General features: G+C 33.9%; 2 long non-coding RNA genes across 2 annotated transcripts; both read right to left on the bottom strand.

The window, feature by feature from the left end:
• Positions 1-6638: 6638 nt before the first annotated feature.
• LOC136816424 (uncharacterized) lies at positions 6639-8216 on the bottom strand. The gene is made up of 2 exons (XR_010847927.1): positions 6989-8216; positions 6639-6824 (listed from the first exon to the last, which is right to left on the bottom strand). It is a non-coding gene; the product is annotated as an uncharacterized lncRNA (long non-coding RNA).
• A 10227-nt stretch (positions 8217-18443) lies between these two features.
• Positions 18444-20904, bottom strand: LOC136817247 (uncharacterized). The gene is made up of 3 exons (XR_010848058.1): positions 20855-20904; positions 19255-19339; positions 18444-18619 (listed from the first exon to the last, which is right to left on the bottom strand). It is a non-coding gene; the product is annotated as an uncharacterized lncRNA (long non-coding RNA).
• Between the last annotated feature and the right edge of the window lie 633 nt (positions 20905-21537).

Below are 21537 nucleotides of genomic sequence, written 5' to 3'. Positions count from 1 at the left end.
AAAATTAAAGCTCAGCATTAAGACAAAGGAAAGCTAACAGGCAGGTACAAAGGAAAGACACCCCTACAATTTTAAACTTAATCATGAGTGTTGTAAAGTGCTTTAGGACGGGGAGTTTTTTTATACGTTGCGATAAAAATTATCACGTCCTAGTTAGACAAACAAACTGAAATACACTGGACTTTAGCTCATCTCTCCTAATTTCCTTACATGCCATGGTTGACCCGAGCATGTCTGAGCTGGTCTGAGTATGTTTTAAGCAGTGGAATTTGCTTCCACAAGGCTGTGAAAGTCAGACGTCCTAGCCACACGACCACGCATTTCCTTTTATAGTAGTAACTGAAGGTTAATTACACTATTGTTTTAGGGCGTGGTGGATGCAGAAAGCGAGGAAGAATTTGATCAAATTTTGATGTCGTTAGTCGAAGCTTGGAACGATCGGGAAGTGAAAGTACGCAAATTGAAATCTGAGAAAGACGCAAAATTTGCTGACTATTTTGTGAAGAATGTATCTTTGGATATGAAGCGGAAAATGATTCTTCCAGTCCGCCGTCAATTGATGCAAAACGGGGACAACTTTTTTTACAATAATGCTAGCGAGAGCATTAACGATCGCCTCAAGAAAATAGTGCAGCAAAGAAAAGCAGAAATCACAGCATCTGGCCAACCCCAAAGGAAGTGTACATGGGCAGAATTTTCCAGTCTCTATAAAGTAAGATATTGTATGATACAATACTAGTAAATTAACGGTTTTTAAATATCAAGATATTCTGAAATGATGCGCTCATAGCAGTTATTATGTTTAACTATTAAATTTAACTTCAACTTCAGGCTACTTAAATCAGATTAATTATTGCGAGATTAAATTTTGCGATTTTGCTATTTTTTTTTTGCCTTTTTCGCCAAAGCAAGATCGCAAAAACCACTGTACACCTACACTGAGCTCAATGGCAATGTCAGAAAGCTAATTTTGGGATTTGTAGAGGTTCGTAGATAGTACAGGTTAGAGTAATGTAGTTAATATTCTAATTGTTGAACTCTCAATGGACTCTTTTTGTTTTACTAGGACTATGTCGAAATGATTCAAAGAAACATTCACCGGAGTATTGTTGGTAAAGGCACGTACGTTCTCTCTAACGAGGTAGTACAATTTGGACTTGATCTACACATATTTCGAAAGGAGAGTACAGAGGAGCAAAATCTGCGAATCAACGTAATCGATTCAACTCACAAGGTGAAAGGCCCTCCGTCATCCGCATTTTCAGAAAATAATTCCAATTGTTCAACAAGTGAAGTGCCTCAGAAAGCTGCCAACACAAATCCACTAAATGAAGTAATCAATTCTAATGAAGGTACCGAATTTCCTAGATTCGAAACCACCGGCTTGCCGAATTACTTAGCACACAAATGGAAGAAAGCGTCCGAGATAATCCAAATGAAGGATGGAATCGTTCCTGCCCCAGGACTTAAGTCAAAAGTAATCGTTATCTCTTTTAATGATCGAAATAACCCACACCTTGTTTCTCACAAAGATGGAAACTTCGATTGCCCATGCCCAGCATTTAAAACCGAGGGGGTATGCAGCCATATGATAGCAGTTGCCCATCGCCTTGATAAACTCGACAATGTAATTGCAGCTTTCACCAACGTCACAAGCGCTGTTCAGCCTTTGTTGCCGAAGAAGGCAGGACGTAAACCAAACGAGACCACCCGAAAACGGAAAGCGCCAGAAGTGAGAGATGTTGATCAGATGACAAGCCCTGTACCGACTAAGAAGATTCCCCAAGAAGTCATTGACGAGAAAAACCTTGAAGTCGTGTGGATGGTTAGTGAAAAAACCACCACATGCTATGGATGCGGTGGTAAGTTTCGAGCCCTCCCATCCAGCCCTCCGCTCCCCCCTCCGTACGATCTCGTACTAAAAGGGAAAGATCGACGGATGTATTCTGTTGATGGAAAATTAAAATTCAAAAGCTGTGCCCAAAACACATTCTACCATTTAAAAAAGTCTTGCGTGTGCTGAAGAAACGTGAGACAATTGGGCGAAACCAGATCTTAAACAAACATCGACCCCAGCGATTTAGGAAGACTTCACAAGGAACAGTTTGAAGTTACAATTTGGTTTTAATTGTATAAATGTTGTTTTCTTTGACGGTCACGCTCTTACCTTTTTTAGACAGCCTTTAAATGGTCACAAACCACCAAATCCGAGACAAACCGAAATTTTTGTGATAAAACTATAATCGACTTGAAGTAATTTATTTTCTTGAGTTTTATTTTGTTATTTGTTGACCTTTTAAAAAAATAGACCACTTTCTCTATAGGGTACCCTAAAGGAACTAATTTTCACGCTGTGAGGGTACTAGTTCCAGCGAAAATTTGGTACCGCTAAAATTAGTTCTATTAAGTATTACCAACTTTACTTTTGTTAATATTTTTGTTGCCCTAAGAACCGATTTTGAAAAATGTAAGATTCTTGCTGTTACTTGCATTTAGCATCTTCTTGCGAGGCCGTATAATATATCAATTTTAAGTATAGGCATCGTGTCAACAAATGTGCAAAACTTTGGTTATCCTATCCAGATTTTTTTATTATAATGGCAAATGATATCTCAATTTAATCGGCAACCACGTCAGCAAGATTCCCTAAACTATCAAGGAACTTCAATCAAAACGTTTTTATTGAAGTCCTTCGCACGATAAAAGGAAGGATGTTTACTGTTTTATTTATTTATTTAGTTTAGTGTACATGTTTTTATCGTTAGCTTTTCATGTTTAAATGTAAATATTTTCACACAGAAAAAAGAAAAAAAGACATTATTTTCGAAGGCACCACTGAATTTTTTTTATTTCACGACAAATAAAAGGGAAAGAATGGGTTTTCTTAAGTGACATTTTAATAGAATAGAATGAAATTTAGCGGCCTTCCCTGGATTTCCCAATGAATATTTAAAAAGGCATAATTCGCGAATCGTTTCAGAATAAAATTCAAAAAATATTATCAGACAACTTTGCGTTCAATCGCTAAATTCAATCCCATTGAATAAATTAAACTAATTACTGACACTTCAATCAAGACTTGATTTGATTCTTATAAAATGCTTATAAGAAAAAAGAATACGCTCATCTTTTTCGCCATACTTTGTTTACTAAGAACTTATTACCGAAAGGTATAATGCCTTCAATCAAGAGATATTGATTTGATTCTTATAAAATAGGTGCTTATAAGAAAGATAAATATGCTCATTTTCTTTGCTATCCATTGTGTACTTTGTAAGAACTTATTACCGAAAGGTATAATGCCTTCAATCAAGAGATATATACTTGATTCTTATAAAATAAGTGCTTATAAGAAAAATAAATATGCTCATCTTCTTTGCTATCCATTGTGTACTTTGTAAGAACTTATTACCGAAAGGTATATTGCCTTCAATCAAGAGATATATACTTGACTCTTATAAAATAGGTGCTTATAAGAAAGATAAATATGCTCATCTTCTTTGCTGTCCATTGTGTACTTTGTAAGAACTTATTACCGAAAGGTATATTGCCTTCAATCAAGAGATATATACTTGATTCTTATAAAATAGGTGCTTATAAGAAAGATAAATATGCTCATCTTCTTTGCTATCCTATTGTGTACTTTGTAAGAACTTATTACCGAAAGTTATATTGCCTTCAATCAAGAGATATATACTTGATTCCTATAAAATAGGTGCTTATAAGAAAGATAAATATGCTCATTTTCTTTGCTATCCATTGTGTACTTTGTAAGAACTTATTACCGAAAGTTATATTGCCTTCAATCAAGAGATATATACTTGATTCCTATAAAATAGGTGCTTATAAGAAAGATAAATATGCTCATCTTCTTTGCTATCTATTGTGTACTTTGTAAGAACTTATTACCGAAAGTTATATTGCCTTCAATCAAGAGATATATACTTGATTCCTATAAAATAGGTGCTTATAAGAAAGATAAATATGCTCATTTTCTTTGCTATCCATTGTGTACTTTGTAAGAACTTATTACCGAAAGTTTATTGCCTTCAATCAAGAGATATATACTTGATTCCTATAAAATAGGTGCTTATAAGAAAGATAAATATGCTCATCTTCTTTACTATCCATTGTGTACTTTGTAAGAACTTATTACCGAAAGTTATATTGCCTTCAATCAAGAGATATATACTTGATTCTTATAAAGTAGATAAAAAAGTCCGCATGATTTACATAATCTTTAGGGCGTGAAATATCTGGATTCTCTTTTCATGGAAGGAGGAGAGCGGGGTCAGGTCCGCAAAATTTACAATAGTAAGTATCAAGTATTAAGTAGTAAGTATTAAGTATTAAGTATTAGGCGTTTTAGACCTGCCCATTTTGAATTGTATAAAAATAAAAACATTATCACTTTGCATACATTCACCTTTTCTTTCCCAAAAATCTATTAATAATGGTCTCAGGGTCTGGAATAATAGAGGGTGGATTTGTATGAGGGCCAAGTTGATAAATCTCTCTGGATTCATGGTAGCACGAGTGCAAATTTTTAGTCTCCTCATCCCAGAGAAGGATTTCGCTCGCACTCACAAGTCGTTATGTGAAGAGAGGCTAATATTTTGAGACAGCATTTAATGTTCTGAAACCCAGGACAAGAAACTGCTGACAATGTAGAATATGAATTCGTAGGTGGATTAAGAAGACTGGAATTGAGAGTTGTTTGAATGTTAATTGGACAGTGTTCATTGGTAGTGTTCATTGCCCAAAAATCCTCCCAAAGTGTCAATTCAGAGTCTACAGTCAGAAGGCTAGGAAGACCATCTTCATAAAACTTTAAGAATGGGTAAAATTTATCCTTCTACGTTTCACCTTTACTCAAAAGAGAAATGATTTTCAGAAGCAGCCAACGAGCCCATTTCCCCGAAATTTCTGTTTACCAGGACAGAACTTCTTTTTGAAAAAATGGGGAAACAGATCCGATTTTCTAGGAAAGACCTTTTCTTTAAAACTATCTATTTCCCCACTCCAGCGATGACGTCATCAGAGAGAAATAGATCAGTATTTCTAGGAGATGAGAAGGGAAACCCTTGGGAAACAGATATATGTTTCCAAAAAGATGATATTGCATTGGAAACAGATTGAACTTTCTGGGCGAAAACAGATATCAATCACAAAAAGAAGGAAACGGATGAAAATTTCCAGGAGAGTGAAACATATTTGGGTTGGCTAAGAAAATAGAAGGATTTCACCGGGGTAGATTTTTTGACTGAAGAAATTTGCCTTGGTTGGAAAATTTGAGGTAAATTTTCACCGGGGTACAGTTTTTTTTATTTAAAAGACAAGTAAAATTTTTGATGCTAGGACCTCTCTATTTTTATTTTAAGCCTAAAATTGTTCTAATGCTTTTCTTGAAAGTAATATTGAGACCTTTCAGGTTTATACCCCCTACTTTTACTACTAAAGGTCAATTTTGCTAAGATATAGTCATTGGAAGCTCAGAACTGTTATAAAATGTATAATTTCGGTAATGTTTAGTTAATACAGGGTGAGTTAACTTTGAAAATTATAGAGTCATGATGTACTAGGACTAAGGAGGTGCTACCATTGCTGGCGCCGAAAGGCAATTTCTTTTTAATTTTAGCCCTCCTTGATCGCCTAAAACAGGTCTGTTTTAAGGTTACGAAGCCGTATATCAAATGAAATGAAATGTCGAAATTAAGACAAACTAAACATGCTTTTTTTCAAGTGAAGAAATGATAGAAAAAACGTACCACATTTAGCAACGGAAAATCAAAAGAAAATATCTTTACTAGCACTTTTTTGGGTGATTTTGGTCTAGCTGTATACCTGTATGAGCCCCTCTTCAGCGGACGCAAAATTCCTGCCATCACACCGATTTCTTTTATACCTGAAAAATTCAATTTTCACGATCACGCCATTTTTTCGAATTCACGCCACAATGCCTGCCACATTTGATTTTTGAAATCTATTCCTTATAAGCTTGGGAGATCAGATCAAATTTTTAATTCTGAAAATTTTTTAGGGAAGATACTCTGAGATTAAAAACTTAGGTTTTGAGTAGAAACAGTACTTCATTTCTACGAATAAGATTTTTTTTTAATTTGAAACAGATCATACTTTCCAGCAAGGCTATACCTGGGAAACAGATGTTTAAATAAAGGTCTTCGCTGGATGACTTTGAACTTTGGAAGGAATAACATAAAGGACTTTATAAGCAATGTATGAGTCCTCTGAAAATAGAACAGCCAACTCGCTGTCAACAAATTCATCGATATTTAACTTCGCTGCTAGCGCAAGAACTTTAGCATAGCACTCTCATCATGAAAATCACCAATATTTTCTACCTGTCTGTGGCGCTTTACTTTGTTGATGAGTGTTCGTATTTGTTTGACCCCATCTGTAATGTCATTCCCTTTGGACTGCAAGAGCTCAGTCAACTACAGAGACACATTTCAAACACCAAACGAACAGAAAAAACAGAATTCATATTAATACCTTTTGTCTTTGTGCAAACCAAAAAAATGTAGATCAGCATTTACTAGCCATCATCTTACCATGATTTACTTTGCTCTGGCTACCATACTTTCATTGAAAATTGAAAAAACTTTCATAAAAACCGCTCACAATATCTACGTTTTGCTTTTTAACATAAAAGTTATCTACTTCTTATGTACACCACTCAGATAAACACATGCGAAGCATACATTTATTTCATGAAAAAGTTGCTAAGGTTGTCAAATCATGACACACTGAGTATGAAATTCAGGGAGCGTTTGGGCCCACATCTTGACCACTAACTTGAATATCTAAAATAAATAGAAAACAAGATGTGCTTATAATCAAATCAAAATACAGGGCGACACTTAGTTAATACAGCAAGTAAAAATCAAGTATTACTATGAATCAAGCACAAAAATACGATTAAACCAAATATACTTTAAAAAGTCAAATAAAAAAAAGTATAAATTACCTATTTCATGGCCAAACGTTTTCTTCCGTTTTCTTTCAAATGTTCATCCAACCAATGAAATTATTATTTGGATATTCACAAGGTTTTGATCTACAATACAGCGTTGACACTTCTGATTGATCTGCAGCATCTCTATTGAGCATCTCTATTGGGAGTGGGTACAAATTTGACCTTGCTAGCTAGCAAGCAGCTAATACACATTCGATGAGATGATGCATCGTTTCTTAACGCAAAGGGGGGATCTAAAAGTTAAAGAAAATAAAGCTTAAATCAAATTCATTACTAAACATAAAAAGATCAATATTTCGTTACAGAAATTAATGCTACCCTGAAAAACTAAGAGCGGCTACTTTAACAGGGAGTAGTTATTTAAATCACTATGTATCTTGTAAATGAGCAAGAGCTTTGGATATCTTTATGTAGAAAATCTATTATGTAATAGATAACAAGTAACATTGACAATTTCATGATTTCATTGAATTTAATGATATCCAAATAAAGTATACCACACTCTGAGGAAAACAGAAATATAATTTTGATGAGACTTGATGCATCAAAATCATATTTCTTGATCCAAAGGAGCTTGACATTTGTTTAGTTTGGTTTTATAGGAATTCAATAGTAGTAAATGAGGAAGCCTATCCTTCCACTTTAAGTGAATAACCACTTATCACTGAGCAGTGATTTTTTTCTTTTCTAATGAGTTCGAAATGATTTATTTCGATGAGAATTCCAAGAATTTTCTGTCAAGGTATACAGTCATCGCTCTTGATAGAAGTGAGTCAATGTTATAACTGAGTGATGATCAAACATTCATTTTTGGAACTCTGTTTCATAAACAAGACCAGTGGATTTTAAATGAGTAACTATGAAAAAGTAAACCGCAGCTCAGTTACTAAAAAAGACTAAATCGAATCATTGGTTCGGATATCAATCCTCTCAAACCTTGATGAAAATAATATAAAATACAAAACAAACAGAATTCATATTGATACCTTTTTGTCTTTGTGCAAACCAAAAAAAATGTAGATCAGCATTTACTAGCCATCATCCTATCATGATTTACTTTGCTCTGGCTACCATACTTTCATTGAAAATTGAAAAAACTTTCATAAAAACCGCTCACAATATCTACGTTTTGCTTTTTAACATAAAAGTTATCTACTTCTTATGTACACCACTCAGATAAACACATGCGAAGCATACATTTATTTCATGAAAAAGTTGCTAAGGTTATCAAATCATGACACACTGAGTATGAAATTCAGAGAGCGTTTGGGGAGTGTAGCACAAATTTTGCACAATTCGTCTGAGATGATCTGAGGTTCGTCTTAATAATAGATTGTTTCGCATCTATTATACCTTTATACTGATGTATTTTATGGTCTTTCTGTCCTTAAAATGTGCATCTGAGACGTCTCAGGGCCCTCAGACTTTTCGAGATCTTCTGAGGTTCGTCTCAATTTTATGGTTTTTCTGTCCTTAAAATGTGCATCTGAGACGTCTCAGGGCCCTCAGACTTTTCGAGATCATCTGAGGTTCGTCTCAATTTTATGGTCTTTCTGTCCTTAAAATGTGCATCTGAGACGTCTCAGGGCCCTCAGACTTTTCGAGATCATATGAGGTTCGTCTCAATTTTATGGTCTTTCTGTCCTTAAAATGTGCATCTGAGACGTCTCAGGGCCCTCAGACTTTTCGAGATCATCTGAGGTTCGTCTCAATTTTATTGTCTTACGAGATTATTTGATGTATGTCTCAGTCTTATGGTCATTTCTTTCTTTTAAATGAATTTTTTCCAAAAATTGTGATTAGCACATATTATATCAACTGTTTGTGAAGATACATGATCACTAAATTGTACAGTCAAATCATAACATTTAATTTCATTTTTACCAGTAAAACCTGTTAAATCTACAATGAAAAAAGATCTCTGACGATCTGAGACGCTGTTTTCAAGGAAAGAAATATTCAAAATCTGAAATGAACCTCAGATGATCTCGAAAGATCCCTAACGATCTGAGACGCTGTTTTCAAGGAAAAAAATAGTCCAAATTTGAGACGAACCTCAGATGATCTCGAAAGATCTCAGATGATCTGAGACGTCTGAGACGCTGTTTTCAAGGAAAGAAATAGTCAAAATTTGAGACGAACCTCAGATGATCTCGGAAGATCTCAGGTGATCTGAGACGTCTGAGACGCTGTTTTCAAGGAAAGAATATAGTCCGAATTTGAGACGAACCTCAGAGTAGTGAGATAGTGACAGAGCTGGCACATTTTTGACACCTCTAGCAATGCCGAAAGTGAGTGACACTACAGAAAGTGAGTGACACTACAGAAAGTGAGTGACACTACAGAAAGTGAGTGACACTACAGAAATTGAGTACACGACAGGACGTGATTGACACCTTACAGAAAGTGAGTGTCACCACAGAATAAGTTTCCAGTGGTAAATAATTTTCTGGTTATCTATAAAAGCATTAAAGTCATTTTCCCTTTCGGAAACACCCGAAAACACCGGAATTTGACCAATGAGTGTTACTAAAATTGAAACACATGGGTCAAATTCAACACCTCCAGCACTACCTAAAGAATAAGTTCCAAGTGGTAAATGATTTTCTGGTTATCTATTAAAGCACTGAGCTTCTTAGTCTAATTATTCATAAATCATAAAAATTGAGTACATTGTTGACAATAACACCATCACCATGTGAAAGATTTTATATATAGGTAATTTTATCAGTAACAGGAAACATATGCGAGATAGCAACAATTCTTATTAAAGAAAATAACCAAGTCTTATTTCTAATTGTAAAAGATGAATTTGGAAACGTTCGTTTTTTGAAAGTCTTCAAGGCATTTGATTGAAAATTCTTTAAGCGTTTATTAAGCTTGTACATTTTTTGAGGTAAGCAACACTGCTGCACATGTAAAAATCAAGTCAGGTATAAACAAGTTGAGGTTGATGAATTAAGCAAATCAAAGTGAAATTCTCAAATTGGAAGAACAAAAGAACATTAAATTTTGATGTTGAAAACTACGTTAATAAAGACATGGAGGAATTTTTTATCATAATTCAACGACCCAACATTTGAAGTCCAAAGAAAATTCGTGAAGGAGGCTCAGAGGAGTACCCAGAGTCAATTAAATTACCACTATTGTCTAGCCACTGGAAACAGGTGTTCATAGAAGATGGTTTTTCGAACTTCACGAAAGTTGTTAATGAACGGGAATCAAACGATATATTTGCAATAGTACACGCTGGATGGATGGAGAAATTGAGTATATAAAGTTAGAACTCTTAGCTGATGATCGATGGATTAAAAATCTAAGATTACAAAAATTTTAGATTGTTGAATAGGGAATGAATGAAATAGTTTATTTGAGAAGAAAAACAACAACAATGGTAACAAAATTCAACGTGGATACACCAAATAAAAGATGTGTAAACGAATGTATTTAAGTTATTACTATAATCCCAAAAACCCTATGTAACACTACTTTTGAGCTAAAATCGTAGAGGCAATAAAAAGAACTAAGAAAAAACAAAAATATTTATTGCTTGATGGTAATATATTTCTAGCTTATAAAACAATGTTATCATTTACAAGGATCAAATCTCATTCTTTCATTGCATCATTTGGAATTGTTCGATTAATTAGAAAGCGACGTTTTTCAACAGCAAAAATCTAATGCTTCTTCAAAATCCATATCTTCCTCATCTCTCTAACCCCTTTGTAAAGTTTCCATCACAGATTTATGTGTTTTATCCTTTTTTCATTGCTCGAAGAAAAAGGATTTTATATTTATAAATCTCATGAATTGATAAGTCAGTCTCTTGACATTCGTTCAACATGCTCTCCCAAATATTAAATGTTTCTTTAACACCTTGAGATTCTTCACATATCACTGGGACATGGGCTCGCTGTCTGTAAAGTCTTCATCAGACTCTTCATCTTCTTCTTCAGATTCTTCAGGGTGAGCCTTTGCAACATGTCGATTATAATTGCTTTTATTGAAAAAGTCTTTTCGCAATCGTCGCATTCATACATCGTGTTTCTCCCGCCGGTTTTAAACTTATTTGAAGAAGTAGCATCCTTACTTACGAATTTATATGCAAAACACAAGAGTAATCCGATATCGGGTTTCTCTTTAGGAGCCTGGTTTCTCTCTAAGATCTTTGTTTCTTCCAGATTACCTCCTAGTCTTTATTGGTCCACGTTCGTTTCTTGGTCCGGGACTAGCTTGAGAAATCTAGTCTTACTTGATCCTCTTTTGGGACTCCAGTAGTTCTTTACCTAGTCCTTGTTAGTCCCTTTTTTGAGACCAACCAATTATTATTGGTGGCTGCAAAAAGTAATCCCTTTTTGTGTCGACATAGTCCCTTTTAGACTTCTATTAGGACTATCCGACTACCTTCCTGTTTCGGACTACTTAGTTTTGATAAACCTTTTTCGGAATTAGCTAAATCCTGTTTTGGATACCCAATTTAAGTTTCATGAGTATCTAATCCTCTTTTGTATCTACATAGTCCTAGCTTAATTATCCTTAGGATTAACGGGACTACCTAATCCTTCTTTGGAACTAACCAATCCTTATTTGGGATTGCCTAATCCCTCTTTGGGATCAACTAATCCTCATTTGGGATTACCTAATCCCTCTCTGGGATCAACTAATCCTCATTTGGGATTACCTAATCCCTCTTTAGGATCAACTACTCCTCATTTGGGATTACCTAATCCCTCTTTGGGATCAACTAATCTTCATTTGGGATTACCTAGTCCCTCTTTGGGACCAACTAATCCTCGTTTGGGGACTAGCTTGAGAAATCTAGTCTTACATGATCCTCTTTTGGGACTATGTAGTTCTTCACCTAGTCCTTGTTAGTCCCTTTTTGAGACCAACCAATCGGAACTGCGTGATTCTAGTTAAGGTGGGAGTCACATGAAGATTTGAGATTTGGTGAAAAAATTATCGATTTCGAGATTTTGCGCGTTCCATGACCCTATACCCTTTCTGAACACACCTTGAAAATTTTAAGGCCATAGCATTTATATTTCCTGAGATATAAGGTTTTTTCTAGACCCTGATCTGAAGTATTTTCCTTAGCAACGAAAAATCATACCCGTTGCTAGGGCTCAATTTCTTTATCGCTGATCTAAACATAGGATCATGGCATACCAAACGAAAGGTCTTTTTACGCCCTTTTCGGGCGTCTAAGTCAATACCGCCTTTTTCCCGCGGGATTTCCTAATATGACGTAATTAAAGATGGTAACCAAAAAAGTAATATTTTTAAAAAACACACAAATTTGTAGGCTGTCAGCAGTGTTTTTGACTATGAAAGCTGTTTTAATTTGGAAGTGTTGGACTGACTGATGACATTTTTAGCTCTTTAATGTCATTCTTCTCAACTAAGGAAGCTTGAGCTAGGTGAAATCAAAGACTTGATTCCCAAACTCAACGTTTCTGATGAACACCGAAAACTTCGAAGAACAAACTTTAATGAACCGAAGGCATATTTAATGATGTATCTATTTAAAGATCCAAGTGTTAAAGATATTGAAAGCCTGGAGGCTGGTTTAACAATTGTGTGTGATGAATTATTGAAGGTCTGGGACACCCTCTGGATTATTTACATTCACGAGGAGAAATTGTGCACGGCGTGATGATGTCCAACGTCCAAGTGGATTCTTGTATTACTACGGATAAACTTTAAATTAACTTATAACTGACAGATGCAGTGAGGAAAATATAGTAGAATGATCTATTACATTGAAAATGTGGTTTTTGTTGTGAAAACACATTAAAATTGACTTAAATCGATGCTGACGTGGAGTTTGGCGCAAAATTTTAAGGATTGGCGCGCATCACGTGAAAGTGATAATTTGGAATTTCTGGACTATTTTGGTATTTCAGAGCCCTTTCTAAAGTATATAAAGTAGTACTTTATTCCAGTTTAGTCAAACACAGAAAGAATTTTGTAAAACGGTTGATTTATTACAGAGAAATAGAGATTTATATCTCACTTCTGACTTTACGGACCATTTTCTCAAAATAGGTTTCAGGGGGTTTCGCACACCTTGGCAACGTTTTTTCAGGATTGGAAGAGCTATGATCATGAAATTTTCAGGAGTTGCTTCGTTTATGGTTTGCTATGGAATGAATGGAGTAGATTTTGAAAAAATCACTTTTCTTTCAATTTCAACTCGAAAAAACTTAAATTTTCATTTTTTAGGTTCCAGACCCCCTGGAATGAAATTTTGAAAAAAATTTCCATTCATTCCACAGCTTATCCAAATACTAGCAACCTCCAAAAAATTTTTTGGAATAGCTTTCATAGATTTTTCTAAAAGGCTGCCATAGTATTTTGATAGTGCATTACCCCCTGGCTGATATTCTACCGCCCGCTTGGCTATTTTTAGAATGTTTTTTTTGATTTTTCACATTCTCTATAGTTATATTACATTTCTGGAAAGTTTCATATAGAAATCTTTTCTGCTTCAAAAGATATGATGAAAAATGTAAAATTTCAATTTTCTCAATCCTTCATGTGACTCCCACCTTAAGAAGAATTTTCACATGGATGATCTTTTCAAATTTCTTCACTTTTGTTTCTTTATTGACAAATAAAAATAGAACTAACAATACGGAATAAATATTATTTACAAAATAAAAAACATAAAAACTATTTTATTTGAAACTAAATAAATACTCTCGATTTACTTTACTTAAGATAAATAGAGATTCAGTGAATCTTGAATCACGAGTCTTGAGTCGGATTCTCGAGTCGTTAAAGAAAAGAGCTTTACTAAGCTCATTTAACGTCAATCGATACTTCGATTATCAGCCGGATTGAGAGAGAGTGACATGTCAGTGAAGGTAGAGAGCCATATTTCCCTGACACCCTGCGTGGAAGAACTTGAGTAAGAGCTGAACATTTCTTAAAGGTTCTGTTTTTAAATAAGTGTTCCCGTTTCATATCAGACTCATATTTCATATCAGGACAGTGTCTGCCTATTGTTATGTTATGCTGATATAAGCAAAAATAATTTTTCTTTTTCTCTTTTGGAAGGTTTGTAAATTAAAAATGATGAGTAAGCAAACAATATCACTCTTATTTAAAATCAAAACCTTTAAGACATTCTAAATTTATGTCGACGAAGTTGTTTATAAAAACCCAGGGTATGTTCTAGAACAGAACTCATATCATAGTATGATATATAACTTTTACGTAATAGCTTTATAAAACATATTACCTCGTAATATACTGCATAGTGAAAAAAAAACGCATAATAGAATGTACCAAACTGTCTTTTTTTGGGTATCTCCTGTTCAAAACAAATTTTTATAATGAAAACTTTTACATTAGTATTTCAATTTATTTTGAGAAAAGAGATATGATGAAATATTCCGATTTTTTTAGTCTGGCTTTAATTGGATGAGTTGAACAGCTACAAAATAAGGAGTAATCTAAGATAGGAGCTTTCTTCTGTTCGGATGGATGAAAAATTCAACAGTTGATTATTCCTTATCTATATAAATTTCCGTTTTGAAATTATACTCTCAAATGGTGTACTATATAAATTATTAGAAAACGTAAACGAAACGGTGAAAGGAGTAGAAAATGAGTGTAATAGTAAAAAGTGCATCTTTCAGAATATAGCAATACATTCACCAAAAGAGTGACATAGGATGAAATATTCCACTTTCTATGTCACCCGAAATCCAAAATTGAGGAATTCTTCATCCTTTTCTACTCCTTAAATTTGAAAGTTTATGTTATGAACACTAGGTTTCCGAAGGTTTGGATAATAAAGCCGTTTTATAAATTGCTATAGTAAAATTAGAAATCTTGATTTTCTGGAATATTTCATCCCAAATAACTCCGAACCTATATCATTGGAATCCCCCGTGTAAAAATATAAGTCACTTCTGAAATAAGGTCCAAAATTTCCTAAATGGAAGAAGATATCGCGAAAAGATGGTTTTAAAGCCTCTGAAAAGTCATTCGGGTAATTCTAAAAAACCAGTGACATAATTCGTTTTTGGGTTTGTTTGTATGATGTTGTGACGGGTCATCCGTATTTTATTTAGTCCGATATTACTCGGTTCTTTTGTGACATCCAGCAGGTTTTAGCCTATCATAGCTCTTTCCTATTTTGCAGGTACAATGGGCATTTTAACGAAATTTCTTGACGAGATTTTATTTTTATTTTAGCAACACGTAATTTTTTCAAATTGAATACACGTTTTTTTTTTTATTAGAACACCTAAAATTTGGCTGAGCCTGGATGTGCTTATTTTTTTAGCAATTTTCAGCCTGAAATGTTCTTAAATGCGTTCTTAATTTTTTTGACCTTATTAAATTCATTAATTTTTGAAAAGAAGAGTTATTTTCTCTAAATAGTTTTTCACTCTAATGGTATAGTTAACTTATTTTGGGAACATTTAGAAGAACAGTTTCCAACCTCCCCTTCCCCGATAACTAGGTCCCCGCCCGTTTATTTAAAATTTGAAGATTCTCTAATCATCTCGTTTGTTTATTCGATGACCACCCCGACAACCTGACAGTAGAGCAGATCATTACACACGTTTTTTTTTATTAGAACACCTAAAATTTGGCTGAGCCTGGATGTGCTTATTTTTTTAGCAATTTTCAGCCTGAAATGTTCTTAGATGCGTCTTAATTTTTCAGACTACTCTAAATCGACTTTATCATGCAAAATAAAAAGCACTTAAAATTGGTAAAATTTGGACAATATTTGACTCTCGATTTTAGAAAATCTATCCTTAAGTTCATTTAAAACTGCTTGAAAAGAGAAAAAATTGTAGTTTCTTGTCATTTTTTCCAACCTGAGGCTGGGCATGTTCTTAATTTTTCGACAAATTTCAGCCTCAATGTTCTTATAAACTGGGTTCTAATAAAAAAAAACTTGTATTGTTAATATAGGTAAAACATTCGTAGAACGTTTGTCGCGTTTCTAGAAAAAAACGCATTACTTTTGACTTTAGGATTTTTTTTAAACTAGCTATAAATACCAGACGGTGAATTTGCCGTCATATGTCTTAGACATTTAGATTTTTTTTCAGCAAATTGAAATGCTCGAGTTTTTTCTGTAATGCATTATACACGCGTCTATGAAAAAGTCAAAAGAACTTATGATGTTCAGAAAATTACAGATGTTCTACCAAGACGTCCAAATGACATTCTTATAAAATTTCTTTTTTTGTCATGGTTTACCTTAGGCTGAACGCATCTCCTCTAATATGATTTTATCTATCAAAAATAAATTATGGGGATGCTCGCAGCCTGGTTTTACCAAAAAACAAGTGATACTTTTATGGACCTACCTGGTTATGCATTTAACACATATATAATTGATATCTACGTGAGCAATATGAACGTTAAACAATCATTCAGAACACAAATAACGATTTATTAAATTAGTCGTTTGTTTCTTATAAAAAAACGTTTAGAAACCAAAATTTCATGCTCTTGAAATATTCTTTCATATTCAAGACTTCGTTAGCAAAAAACATCTATCTCATCAAAAAATTGAGTAATTTGGCTAAGAACATTGATGTATGCTTATTAATGGTGATTCTTATAGATAAAGATGCGTTTTTTGAGCTGAAAGGTTCTTTTTTAACAAAAATCTGCTTGACACATCTATTACCTACTTTTCATGCAAAAAATCAGAAAAAAAAACAACGATCCAATATTTCACAAAGTCCAAAAAAACCTTTTATAGCCGTTTTTCGGCCCATATTTGCCTAAAAACATTTTTTTTCGAAAATCGAGCTCCGTCACATTCGAGGGTTTATAGTTATGCATTTTTGTGCAAAAAATCATAAAGAATCAAAGAGCCAATCTCGAGAAAAGCTAATACCTGAAGTAATTGATAATGTGCTTATAAAAAAATATTGAATTTGGCCAGTTTTTCTATAAAAACACACAAAGCAACCCAAATTTCATGGCTAACACACATATTCTTTAAAAGTAAGCCCTCATGAGCAAACAAAACATATATCTCATAAAAAAAATTGAGTAATTTGACTAAGAACATTGATGTATGCTTATTAATAGTGATTCTTATAGATAAACATGCGTTTTTTAAGCCAAATAATTTTTTTTGCAAAAATCTGCTTAAGCCATCTTTTATCTATGATGGTACCCTACTTTCTTGTAAAAAATTAGAAAAAATTATGATCCATTTTTCACAAAGTCCAAAAACCCGTTTTTTAGCCGTTTTTTGCCCAAATTGGCCCAAAAAATTTTTTTCGAAAATCGGGCTCCGTCACATTCGAGGGTTTATAGTATATCATCTTTGTGCAAAAAATCATAAAGAATGAAAGAGCCAATCTCGAGAAAAGCTAACGTACCTAAGTAATTGATAATGTGCTTATAAAAAAATATCGAATTTGGCCAGTTTTCTATAAAAACACACAAAGCAACCAAAATTTCATGGCTAACACACATATTCTTTAAAAAGTAAGCCCTCATGAGCAAAAAAACATATATCTCATAAAAAAAATTGAGTAATTTGACTAAGAACATTGATGTATGCTTATTAATAGTGATTCTTATAGATAACATGCGTTTTTTAAGCCAAATAAATTTTTTTGCAAAAATCTGCTTAAGCCATCTTTTACCTATGATGGTACCCTACTTTCTTGCAAAAAATCAGAAAAAATTAATGATCCAATTTTTCACAAAGTCCAAAAAACCCGTTTTTTAGCCGTTTTTTGGCCCAAATTGGCCCAAAAATTTTTTTTTCGAAAATCGGGCTCCGTCACATTTTGGCCACCACCATTTTGCACCTTTGTACCAAAAATCAGATAATTCCTATGATTCAATCTCGAGAAAAGCTGGTAACGAACGGACGGACGGACAGAGGTGAATTTATAGGACCTCCACCCCACCGGGGTAGGTCCAAAAATATGAAAAATGTAGACAAACTTTCTTTACGGACGAACACGGGTTAAATTATAAAGGATCTCCAAGGTAGAGCCTGGATTAACAGAAACCACCTCATTAACAAAGTTTGACTACTCAAGATTTCCAACACATGACTCGATCTTTCGGACTCATAATTCGGGAAAGTCGGGGCTCATGTTCTTCACATACTGCAAAGACACCGTATTTTGGTTTGAAAAAAAACCTCAGGGGTTAGTTTCCAATTGAAGAAAAAAAAACATCTGAAATTTTCTTCTTTCGAAGAAAGTGACGACGCGAGGAAAACCCTTTTCTAAGATTTCTGTCTTATCATCCCTGCTAAGGGTGCTAAGTACTCCATCGTTGTGATGACTGTGTCATCAGGGAAATTCCTATCGAATTTGACCAAAACACGCCATCCGCGAAACAAATATGTCAAGATAAATTACCCGATTACCAAAACTCCATATGACGTTGAGACGTAAGGACGTAAGATGAAACTTATCAAGACAAATGACGGTTGACGTAATGATATTTTATTTAACGTAATGACAAGGTACGGCAACGATTTAGTACGTACGTAAGGAACTGTGGTCAGATGATTCACGTAGAGACGGTACGAATAAATAACGTAAACGCAGAAACGGCGTCCAAAATGACGGGCTCGGCTTCTCATGTGCAAGTTGTCATGGAAATCTAAAAAAAAGGATGAAAATTACTTAACAACAAGACAATTATCGGAAGAAGTTTACAGTATGCCTCAAAATAATCTAATATTAAAACAAAAAAGGTTATCTTTCTTCTTATCTTTCTTTATATAACAAAAACGTTGAATACTGTAAGACGGAAAAAAAAATTAAAGAAGAAAACAAGTGATACTTTTATGGATCTACAAATGAAACGAATGATTTTTAAAAGTTTGATGAAGGTAATGTAGAAACAAAAACTGAATAATCTAAAATTTTGCACGTTGGTGCCAAAAAATCTTTTTCGAAAAATGAACTTTTTCATATTTAGCACACCGTAATCCAACTTCTTTGTACAAAAAAATAGGAAAAACTAATGAAAAGATTTTCAACAAAATCCAAAAAAACTTATTTTTGGGCATTTTTGGACCCAAATTGGCCCAAAATTTTTCTTCTCGAAAATCGGGCTCCCGTCACATTTTGGTAATCACCAGTTTGCACTTTTGTTCCAAAAATCACAAAATTCCTATGATTAAATTCCGAGAAAAGTTAGTAACAGATGAACGGACGAACACAGGATAATTTATAAGACCTACAGGTAGGTCCAAAAGGTTAAAGTAAGGGAAAATAAAAAACAATACGTACGTGTGTGCGTGCCCACAAAGAACGTCTGTAGAATGGACATTGTAACGTAACGGAAACATCAACGAACTCATGGAAACTTGGAAATCTATAATTAATAAAAAGGAAAGGAAATAATGTTGTCAAATTGCGGATGATATATAAATGACCGAATGAATGAAGAAGGTATTTGTATGAATCAACAACTTCTCAAGCAATAGAGGTCCAATGATCGCATGGTACCGAGTTTTTAAAAGGTTTTATTTTTACATAAGTGTTCCCGTTTCATATCATGACAGTCAGTTAGTCACACTTTAGCGTCCCACCAAAATGCGTATCAAAGATTAATGCTGCGAAAGCGCTTTATCGTTTACCTGACTCTCAAGCAATGCGCCGCAAAACTTCTAAAGGGATTCATAGAAAAATAATCCGGCGCTTTTAAATGAAATTAACGTTCTCAAAAAACTATGAGAAATTGCCTAAAATTTGAGCCAGAGATGAAGTAATTTGAGCCAAGCCAACCTTGAGAACTAATTTGAAGATCAACTTCCCAAGAAAAAGATCTACGGAGGAGACGGAGCCCACCTAGATCCGCGCACTGCCGGATAGGCTATTTCCCGGACATTTTGCCGGACCTCAAACACTGACCCATTTACATGTGCGGAATTGTTTTTACTTTAGTGTATAAACTAGGCCTTAAAAATCGAACGCGCTGTCTCGGGAATTGAATGAAATTTTTGGGGGTTGTTGATTTGGCTGTTGCACGTTTTATTTGTTTTTCCAACTTTCAAGTTTTAATTAATATTGTCTTGCGAACTTGATTCAGGTAACTCTCATCCTTGTTGTTGCAAATACATCTTGTAGATGACTGATGTTGTTTTTTCTGAAAGCTAGATTTCCTAGTGTGACTAACTGACAGTATCTCCCTATTGTTATATTATGCTGATATAAGCAAAAAAAATGTTTTTATTTTCCTCTTTTTGACTATCTTGCTCCACATCCGTGTCAATCCATGTGAAAAAGCTTGTGAGTTAAAATTCATGAGTAAGCAAACGATATCACTCTTATTTAAAAACAAAACCTTTAGGTGAGAAAATATAGAAAAACCTGACAGAGAAAAATACATCCTAAAGTATCCAAAAAATTTTAAGCCTTCAGATGTTATTCCATCTTTTTGGGCTCCAAGCCTAAAATGTTCTTAACATGTTTTACTTTCACTATTCTTTTGAGCATCTTAGTCAATTTTCCAAAGAAATCACGTAATTTTGGGTTTGAAAAGGGGAAAAAAGCTCTTATCTTGTTCTTAATATTATGGCCCCTGAATCGCCATATTTAAAAATGCATATTACGTCATTTTTATCAAGGATAATTTAAATCACATACTCGCGCAAAAATAATTCCAAATCACGTTATCGCAAGTTAAATTTCCTTTCTATCACGATCACATCGATCACGCTGGTTACTCCGATCACGCAATCATGCAATTTAGAATTTAAAATCTTAAATCACGTAATCACGCCAACCACACCATTACGAAATCCCTTTTTCAAAAGATTTCGAAATTTAGACTGCAGGCCCAATTTTACTTCAACCAGAAACCAAATACATAATCAAATAGACTTACGTGGAAATGTTTGGAACCGATGACGTCATTGGAAACGATGAAACAGACAAGGAAAATGAAACAATCATCAAACACTGAAAAATAAATCATCGAATGAAAAACAATTGAAACAAATACATGAACACAATATAATAAGAAACGTACTATAAAATCGAAAAAAACGACAACATTTCTTTCTTCACTGAAAAATAAATTCATAACCAGAGAAAAAATTTAATAAACAACCATCTATTTGCAAAAATATGTCTCCAAAATATGTCTGCGCTCCAATGCAATGAAAAATCTTAATCAAAAAATTGAAATTAATTTATCCGTTTCATTCATTTAAACTCCGAAAAGGTAAAATTTATCAAACTGAAAGATTTAAAGGGAACGACGCATGGTATATTTACGAAATGCTGATCTAGCATTGGCACAAACACCCATACGGAGGAGTATTTAGGAGTGCTGGATCATAACAAAAACCAAAAGTGACTTTATTCCAAAAAATATATTCAAAAAAGTGAATACCATTTACTATAATGTTCAACAACAACACAAAAAGACTTACATAAAACTGAAAGAAAAAAAAATGTCTTTTTCTTTTGAATGAAATCGAGTGTTTCTATTTTTAAATGAAGACATTCTACTTTAATCGTAGAAATTTTAGCGAGACTAATTTAGCGTTTTAGCGAGTTTTCCCT

This window comes from Clytia hemisphaerica, unplaced genomic scaffold (assembly GCF_902728285.1).
Source record: "Clytia hemisphaerica strain Z4C2 unplaced genomic scaffold, Clytia hemisphaerica genome assembly, whole genome shotgun sequence".
Classification (NCBI taxonomy): Eukaryota; Metazoa; Cnidaria; class Hydrozoa; order Leptothecata; family Clytiidae; genus Clytia; species Clytia hemisphaerica.
The sequence above is the reverse complement of the archived record's forward strand: the minus strand, read 5'-3'. Positions and strand labels throughout refer to the sequence as shown.